This window comes from Amblyraja radiata, chromosome 16 (assembly GCF_010909765.2).
Source record: "Amblyraja radiata isolate CabotCenter1 chromosome 16, sAmbRad1.1.pri, whole genome shotgun sequence".
NCBI classification, from domain to species: Eukaryota; Metazoa; Chordata; class Chondrichthyes; order Rajiformes; family Rajidae; genus Amblyraja; species Amblyraja radiata.
Genome location: NC_045971.1, coordinates 49,478,386 through 49,488,621, shown reverse-complemented (window position 1 = coordinate 49,488,621; position 10,236 = coordinate 49,478,386). Strand labels below are relative to the sequence as shown.

At 49.1% G+C, this 10,236-nt stretch overlaps 1 pseudogene; it reads left to right on the top strand.

Moving 5' to 3' along the window:
* Positions 1-4,040: 4,040 nt before the first annotated feature.
* LOC116982304 lies at positions 4,041-8,280 on the top strand (annotated as a pseudogene).
* Positions 8,281-10,236: the final 1,956 nt, after the last annotated feature.

Here is a 10,236-nt window from a genome sequence, read left to right as displayed (position 1 = left end):
GCCCTTCAAGCATTCAATATGATCACGGTTGATCACCCCATTCCTGCTTTCTCCCCATATTCCTTGATTCCGTTAGCCCCAAGAGCATAATCTAACTCTTGAAAACATCCTGTGAATTGGCCTCTACTGCTTTCTGTGGCAGAACATTCCACAGGTTCACAACTCTCTGGGTAAAAACATTTTCCCTCATCTCAGTCCTAAATCACCTACCTCTTATTCTTAAACTGAGGAACCTGGTTCTGATTAACAAAACATTGGGAACACGTGTCCTGCATCTACCCTGTCCAATCCCTTAATGGTGTTATATGTGATTATACGATCCCCTCTGATCCTAAATTCCAGTGAATTCAAGCCCCGCCGATCAATTCTTACATCATGTCAGTCCCGCCATCCCGGGAATTAACCTGGTGAACTGAACCTGTTTTTCCTCAAGATCAAGCATGTCCTCCCTTAATTGAATTGAATTAAATTGAATTCCTTTATTGTCATTCAGACCTTACGGTCTGAACGAAATTTCGTGCCTGCAGTCATACATACAATTATACAATAATAAACAACACTAAACACAAATTAACACCCACCACAGTGTATCCTCCAAACACCTCCTCACTGCGGTGGAGGCAAAAGTCTCTTCCCTCCTCTTCTCCCTCTGCGCTGAGGCGATTCCCCACCGGGCGATGGCACAAACAGTCCCGCGGCTCACCGAACCCCGCAAACGGGCCGGCTCAAACACCGCGGCCCGGGGTGGTCGAAGCTGCCTCCCTCCAGTCCAGCGGTCGCAGCCGTTGGCCCGCGGCTGAACCCCGGACTCAGGTCATAGCCGCCAGAACGCCGTCCCAGCCACCGGAGCACCGTTCCAGCCCCGAGCCGGATCGCCCTCACGTGAGTGCCGTTCCTCCCTCGAGCTGGGCCGCTCCGACGGGAGCGCCATTCCACCCTCGGGATGGGCCGCTCCGACGGGAGCGCCACAGCCCCTCACGGGAGAGTCTCAGCCCCTCGCCAGGCCGCCCTCACGGTTGATTCCTACTATCAAAATGCCGGTCTCCGCATTTTGCTGCGCCATATTCCATCTGCCATGTATTTGCCGACTTTCCAAACATGCCCAAATCCTTCGGCAGAGTCACTGCTTTCTCTACACTATCTGCCCCCTCCACCGACCTTCGCAGCATCACCAAACTTCGCACCAAGCATTCAATTCCCTCGTCCAAATCATTGATATACAACGTGAAGAGCAGCGGCCACAGCACCGACCCCTAGACTCTGGCAGGCAATGAGTGAAGATTTACGCGGATGCTGCCAGGCTAGGGGGTCTGATCTTATGGTAGAGGTTGAGTAGGCTTGGTCGCTATTCCTCAGCGCACGAGGATGAGCCGTGATCGTATAGAGGTGTTAAAAATAATGAGAGGAACGGGTCCAAAGGCAGGCAGATGGGACCAGTGTAGCTGGGACATGCTGGCCGGTGTGGGAAGTTGAGCCGAAGGGCCTGTTTCTACACTCTATGTTTCTATAAAGCCATCAATGTGATATGCTTGTGATTCATCCTAACGAAATTGGAGATTGCTGGGTCTCTGATGGATTGCGCGTCATCATATTTGTAGAGAACATCTTTCAATCAATCAAGATGTTCAATGGCAACTTTATTAATCAGAGATTTATCAATTGGAACCTAATTGCATGCCATCGTCACAATCAAGGGCCACTCCCACCCTTAACCCCTCTCTCCCTTAAGCCCCGGTCATTCACTCTTCTCTCCACGTCTGTTGGACAGCGTGTACCAAAGCATGAAAGAACGTATGACCTGATTCAGGGACAGCTTGTTCCCAGCTGACCTCTCGTGTGCTACCTTCCAGTGGTCCTCATGCTTGAAATTAAAAATGCTATTTTTATTCTCTAGATGTGACACTACTCTCTGCACGTTGCTCATTTGTATCGTGTTGCGCTACCAGATATACTGAGGAGTGATGTGATCTGCCTGTATAGTGCGCCTAACATTTTGTTTCGCAGCACACGTGATGGTAATCAATCAATAACCATTGATTTTAGACAATGCGATGATAGACCGGGGATCCCGGATTATGTAGTGATTAATGGAGCGAAATTGATGGTTATCTCTTGTATGCGTGGGATTAACATCACATTCGCTGTGATCTGCAGCAATGTTTCCACTGGTAAAGTAGCTAAATTAATACGACCAGTGAAATTGGATAGTTATATGGACGGGAAAAGAATGGAGGGTTATGGTCTGAACGCAGGTGTATGGGACTAGGGGAGAATACGTGTTCAGCACGGACTAGAAGGGTCGAGATGGCCTGTTTCCGTGCTGTCATTGTTATATGGTTATATGGTTATATGGTTATTGCATGGGGCTAGGAAGTCAAATAGTTGGCGCTAGGTATCATTTGGAGGCATGTGGTCAGATACCTTAATTTCCAGCTGTAATTGATAGATTGGAATCTGGGAGGTGAAGGCAGACAATGGATTGCGTCACCGAAGGTCCATTGTTCTACGTCACACACTGTGGATTATTCATCAACGCGCGCCTTGGAACCTTCTATGTTTGTTTCCTGTGGCAACCAAGGTAATTGTTCTCATTGCCCAATAGGCGTGCGTTTGGCCAACGCCACCGTTCTATCCCCGGGGGCCGTATAAATACCGGAGCGGCGCCGCATTGCGTCACAGTCTCGAGAACCACGCGAGCGGAGCAACATGGTCAGCGCGCGGGAGAATGTCCGCGGGACGCGCGTGTTCCCCCCGGGCGAGGGATCCACGGGGGAGGGAAGCGATTGTCTACAGACACCGGACACGGGAAGGGGAGAGCGCACCCGGGGAATGGGAACGTAGTGGGTAACTGGGAACTGAGCGGGAATGAGACGGCGACGGGGGGAGGGAGGCGCAGGGTAATATTGTGCAGGGAAATGATGAATGCAATTTCGAGGAATTTGAGGGTTACATTCGGCGAAGGCAGCGTGGAGAGTCTGTGAATTACAATGTTGGGTGGAACTGAGAAGGTGGTCATATTGGGCGGGGGACGGGGAGCGATCAGGGCCAAACTGGCTATGAATAAGTCCAAGTGGTGATCAATAGGAATTATGGAAATCACGCGGCCCGCAGCAGTAAACGAGAAATTACCAACGTTCACATCTCGCCCTAACTTCTCACCGCCTGTTTCCCCTCGCCAACAGCGAGAGATGAGATATTTAAGAAGGACCTCCCGACCAATTAATCTATTCTGAGGGTAGTCCGCATCTGGAACGAGTTGTCAGGTAAAGCTAGAAACCCTTACGTTTGCCACATTTAAAGCATAGATAGAAATTCCCAAAACATAGGATGCACAGGAAGGGTTTAGAAGGATAAAGGGCCGTCGCATGCAAATGAGACGAGCCCAATATGCCAACTGTGGGGCATGGACAAGGTGGTTGGAATAGCACGCTTCCCAGCTGCACAGCATCATACCTTCATGGCTCGAACACACATGTATTGGAGCTTGCAATCCGGAGAATAATTACATCCAGAGATATATTTAACGGAATCGCTAAGCTATCAATCAATGATAATTTGTGCAATTTAAGGGCGCAGTATTAAACCGATAATGCAAGCATATTTGTGCAAGTAGTATTAATTTAAAGATTTTTTTACCGGCCGCAGGTTGGCATCAACTACCAGCCCCCGACGGTGGTGCCGGGGGGCGACCTGGCCAAGGTGCAACGTGCCCTCTGCATGCTGGCGTCGCTGGAGAAGGACTACCACGAGGTGGCCGTGGATTCCGCCGACCTCGAGAGAAGGGGGGAAGAGGAAGAATAAAATGTATTAATTTAGTAGTTAGAAGTTTAATTTAATACAGATTTAATAGATTATATTGATAGATATTATACTTATGATGATAAAATTATTTTAAGGACCGATTGTTTTGTCGATTTATTTGAGGTCGGAGAATGGAAAATAACAATATTGTTAGGCAGAAAGTGGGGAGAGTAATTTGGGAGCAGCTGTTCGTATGTAAGTCCTCATCCTACCTGTAGGAGTCATTTAAAGACGAGGTGATGGGAATTCAGTTCTGGCGTGCTCCACAGAACATGAAGGATGCGGATGGCGGTTTTCCTGAAGCTTGGATGGTAAATTCAGTCAATAAGAAAAGGGGAAACGACCTCGGTGGCGCAGCGTTCCAGCTGGTGCTTTACAGCGCCAGAGACACGGGTTCGATTCTGACTACTGGTGCTTATCTGCACGGAGTTTGTATGTTCTCCCCGTCATCGCGTCGGTTTTCCCAGCGTGCTCCGGCTTCCTCACACACTCCAAAGTCTTACAGGTTCGCAGGTTAATTTGGCGTCTGCAAATTGTCCCTAGTGTGTCGGATAATTTTGAGGTAGGGGAATTGCTGGTCGCCGCACGCTCGGCCAGGCGACGGGACTCCTTTCGCGCTGTATCTGTGAAAAACAAAAAACACATGAAGGAAACTGATGAGTCTGAAGTAGGGCCTCGAATCGAAATGTCACCTATTCCTTTTCTCCAGAAATGCTTCCTGACCGCGGCTATTCCAGCATTTTGTGTCTATCTTCGGTGGTAAACCAGCATCTGTAGTTCATTCCCACACAAAATGAAATACAAGTAAGTTTTAGGATGTTGAGATGGGACAGAGTCCCGATGGAATATACAAAAAGGAACAAAGCACTTGGGTAGAGCATCGGGAAGGTCAAATATCTTTGGCCACTGGGAATACAAAAAATCTCATGGGGTTTCAACTATATATGGATTTTACGAGCGGAGGCGGGAAGAGGGGAGGACCATTAATAAGTGATGGAATTTAATACTGAGAAGTGTGAGGTGTTGCATTTTGGGACGTCGAACAAGGGAAAGAGCTACACAGTAAATGGCAATGCTCTGAGGAATATTGTGGGGCAGAGGGTTCTAGGCGTGCAGGTGCACGGTTCCTTAAAGGTCGGGTTTTAGTTAGATAAGGTAGTCAAACAGGCTAATGGCACATTGTCAGTCAGAGTGATGTATATGGAAGTTGGGAGGTCATGTTGCAGTTACATAAGTCGTTGGTGCGACCGCATTTATAATATTGTGCCCTATTTTTGGGCACCATGTTATAGGAAATATATGTTCAAGCTTGAAAGGGTTCAGAAACGATTTACGAGGATGTTGCCAGGACTAGAAGGTGTGAGCTATAAGAGAGGTTGGGTGGGTTGGGTCTTTATTCCTTGGGGCGCAGGAAGATGAGAGGTGATCTTACAGAGGTGTACAAACTAATGAGAGAAATAGATCGGGTAGATGCGCAATCTCTTGTCCAGAGCAGGCTAAATCGAGAACCAGACGAAACAGGTTCAAGAAGAACGGGAAAATATTTAATAGGAATCCGAGGGGCAACGCTTGCTGGGAGCTGTACTGCCTGGAGAACGGGATCCAGCCGAATGGACAGATGCCCAGCGACAAGACCATTGGGGGGGAGGGGGGGGGGGGGGGTGGAGAGTGATTCCGCGGTGACCACGCTACGTAAACGCGTTGATCCGGTCGCACACTGTGGTGTGGCGTGGGGGAAATGTTAGCACTCGGAACCGATATCCGTGGGAATAACACAATCATCTCTTCCCCCTTTCCTCCACCGACCCATCCCATCTTTCTCTCTCTCTCCAGCGTGAGTGTATCTCCATCCACATCGGCCAGGCCTGAGTTCAGGTCGGCAATGCTTGCTGGGAGCTCTATTGCCTGGAGCACGGGATCCAGCCGGATGGACAGATGCCCAGCGACAAGACCATCGGGGGCGGCGACGACTCCTTCAACACCTTCTTCAGCGAGGCTGGGGCGGGCAAGCACGCTCCCCGGGCCGTGTTCATTGATCTGGAGCCCACGGTGATCGGTAAGGTGAAACCAGGGAGAGTCCTGACATGTTGGGCCGTCTGAAACCTTCCCCGCGGCGTTTTCCGAGGGGCGTGTGGTTCTTAATGAACCAGTTTCTTAATGAACTGGTTCATTCTCTGTTTTCTGTTTGCTCCCCTGTAGATGAAGTGCGGACCGGCACATACCGGCAGCTCTTCCACCCCGAGCAGCTCATCACCGGCAAGGAGGACGCGGCCAACAACTACGCCCGGGGCCACTGCTCCATCGGCAAGGAGATCGTCGAACTGGTCCTGGATCGCATCCGGAAGCTGGTAGGTTGTGGAACCGAATCCAACCGTGAACCAGCGCCCGGTGTTCAACGATCTGGTGATCCTGGTTCGCCCGTGGCCCGCAGTTCATGAATGGTTCAGCGTTCATGATGTAGCTCAGTGAACGTCACCCGACTGGATCCCCGTTCACGTCTCCTCCCCGCGCCCACAGGGTCATATAGCGATAGAGTTGTGCAGCGTGGAAACAGGCCATCGACCCACACCGATGCATCTACTCTGGTCCCACCTGTCCGCGTTTGGTCCATATCCCTCCAAACCTATCATATCCATGTACATGCCAGTTAAAATGTTTCTTAAACGTTGCCATATTACCTGCATCAACTACAGGTATAGAGAAGGTTCACCGGACTGATTCCTGGGATGTCAGGACTTTCATATGAAGAAAGACTGGATAGACTCGGCTTGTACTCGCTAGAATTTAGAAGATTGAGGGGGGATGTTATAGAAACTTATAAAACTCAAATCCTTTTGCTATGAATCGTTGACTGATCTATCTTCCTCTCTTAAACCCATCTACATGCTTTCTCCCCATAAACCTGACACATGACACATAGCAAAAAGATTTGAGTATAGGAACAGGGAGGTTCTACTGCAGTTGTACAGGGTCTTGGTGAGACCACACCTGTAGTATTTGGTCTCCTAATACTACACGTACAGTTTGGTCTCCTAATCTGAGGAAGGACATTCTTGCCATAGAGGGAGTACAGAGAAGGTTCACCAGACAGATTCCTGGGATGTCAGGAATTTCATATGAAGAAAGATTGGATAGACTCGGCTTGTACTCGCTGGAATTTAGAAGATTGAGGGGGGATCATGATTCTTAAGGGGTTGGACAGGTTAGATGCAGGAAAATTGTTCCCGATGTCGTGGAGGTCCAGAACAAGGGGTCACAGTTTAAGGATAAAGGGGAAGTCTTTTAGGACCGAGATGAAAAAATAAATTTTCACACAGAATTCTCTACCACAGAAGGTAGTTTAGGCCAGTTCATTGGCTATATTTAAGAGGGAGTTTGATGTGGCCCTTGTGGCTAAAGGGATCAGGGGGTATGGAGAGAAGGCAGTTACAGGATACTGAGATCGATGATCAGCCATGATCACATTGAATGGTGGTGCAGGCTCGAAGGGCCAAATGGCCTACTCCTGCACCTATTTTCTATGTTTCTATGTAAACCTCGATCAGATTCTTGACACACGACCAACCAGCTACACAACCGTGCTGACTATACCTAATCCGCCTATGTCCATCCACATGCATTCATAACCTGTCCCTCAGATACTCCCTCGCATCTTTCCGACCACAAATGTTAAACTAAAACCACTGATGTTAGGTTCCATCCACCTCTCCAGAGGGTCAGTTTACCCCCTGTAACACCCACACTCACACCCACACCTTTCCCCCTTCTCAATGCTCTCCGCTTTATCTGCCCACAGGCCGACCAGTGCACCGGACTGCAGGGGTTCCTCATCTTCCACAGTTTCGGTGGCGGCACCGGCTCGGGTTTCACCTCCCTCCTCATGGAGAGACTGTCCGTCAACTACGGCAAGAAATCCAAGCTGGAGTTTTCCGTCTACCCGGCGCCGCAGATCTCCACCGCCGTAGTCGAGCCCTACTACTGCTCCTTCATGCTGGACAACGAGGCTATTTACGACATCTGCAGGCGGAACCTGGACATCGAGCGCCCCACCCACACCAACCTCAACCGCCTGCTGGGGCAGGTAGTTTCGTACATCACCGCCTCGCTGCGCTTCGACGGCGCCCTCAACGTGGACCTGCTCGAGCTCCAGACCAAGCTGGTCCCCTATCCGCGCATTCACTTCCCGCTGGTGACCTACGCGCCCCTGATCTCGGCTGAGAAGGCTTACCACGAGCAACTGTCCGTGTCGGAGTCACCAACGCCTGTTTCGAGCCGGCCAACCAGATGCTCAAATGCGACCCCCGCCAGGGCAAATACATGGCGTGCTGCATGTTGTACCGCGGGGACGTGATGCCCAAGGACGTCAACGCCTCCATCGCCACCATCAAGACCAAGCGCTCCATCCAGTTCGTGGACTGGTGTCCGACCGGGTTCAATGTAGGAGGAGGTTGTGCAGGAATCCACGCGGCAGAAGCTTGACCCAAACACTGGTCTCGCACTGGGCTGTGAAATCTACCACAGCCAGACCAGCCGCTCCACGATTGCAGAAACCAGGAGACGTTCTTTCCAAACAGAGGGCATGGGTTCTAAACATCCAGGGAACCATTGAAGGTTTCTAGGAGACTCCTGTCCAATGGGTCACGCCGGCATCTTGATAACTAGCAGGGGTTTCCCTCGTTTAAAGGCGCAAATCTTCATTTTTTAGACCACGATCAGTAACATTCGGCCCATCGGGTCCATGCTGATCCTCCCACACTGATCTGTTTTGTAGTAAATGCCTATTATGTTCTGTGTGCTGAAGCAAAGCAATAATGTCATTGTCCTATCAGGGACACATGACAATAAACTCACTTGAACTTGAACTTGAACCAGTAATTCCATTCTCTCTTGTCTCTTATGTCTCGCTAGAATTTAGAAGATTGAGGGGGGATCTTTTAGAAATTTACAAAATTCTTAAGGGGTTGGACAGGCTAGATGCATGAAGGTTGTTCCCGATGTTGGGGAAGTCCAGAACAATGGGTCACAGTATAAGGATAAAGCGGAAGTCTTTCAGGACTGCGATGAGAAAAACATTTTTCACACAGAGATTGGTGAACCTGCGGAATTCTCTGCCACAGAATGTAGTTGAGGCCAGTTCATTGGCTATATTTAAGAGGGAGTTAGATGTGGCGCTTGTGGCTAAAGGGATCAGGGGGTATGGAGAGAAGTCAGGTACATGATACTGAGTTTGGATGATCAGCCATGATTATATTGAATGACGGTGCAGGCTCGAAGGGCCGAATGGCCTACTCCTGCACCTATTTTCTATGTTTCCAACCGAAGAACCAAACTGGTGTCCCTCGGCTAAAAGAGCACCGATTTCACTTTCACCACTCACTCTCATCTTGTATTCAGATTCAATCTTTATTATCATTGTGCAGTGTGCAGTACAGAGACAACGAAATGCAGTTAACATCTCACCCAGAAGAGCGAACATAGAATAATGCACAGATAATAACCTCTCACTTAACACATCAAAAACACACGAACTCATCATTGATTTCAGACGTAAGGCACAACCCAAGACCCCCCTACTCATCTCAGGCGAACCCATATCTACCACTGACTCATACAAATTTCTAGGCACCCACATAAGCAATAACCTCAAATGGAAAATCAATTCAAATCACATCTACAAAAAAGCCAACCAGAGACTCTTCTTCCTCCGCCAGCTCAAGACGTTTAGAGTAAGGAAACACCTCCTAATCAAATTCTACACAGCCATCATCCAAAGCATGCTTACTTCATCAATTACAGTCTGGTTCAGCAGTTTAGACACTCACTCCCGTAATAAATTACAACGCATAGTTAATAAAGCATCCAAAATCACCAGCACACCCCTTCCATCAATAGAACCACTCCATCACAAACGGTCTGTGTCAAGGGTGAAGAAAATCATCTCTGATCCCTCCCACCCAGCACACCACATCTTCCACCTGCTGCCATCAGGAAGGCGCTACAGCTCACTGTCCGCCAAGACATCTCGATTTAAAAACAGTTTTTACCCACACGCAATCCGAATTCTGAACACACTATGATAACAGCACATATCCTCCCCATGCATGTACTGTATATTGTATGATGTTGTGTTTTATGTTATGTTTGACGGGAATCAGCCTACCTTGTAACATCCTGTACTGAACCTGAATTCCACCAGCTTGACTGTGTGGTCATTAAATAATCTAAATAATCTAAATAAAATATATATATTTACATACAGTAGCAGTAGTGCAATTCTACTGGGCGAAGGAGTGTCCGGGGGGGGGGGGAGTGGGGTGACTGGCAATCACCAAGGTGCAGAGTTATGTTGTCTAACAACCGCAGGGACGAAGCTGTACCTGGACCTGCTGGTCCGGCAACGGAGAGACCTGTAGCGCCTCCGGATGGGAGGAGGGT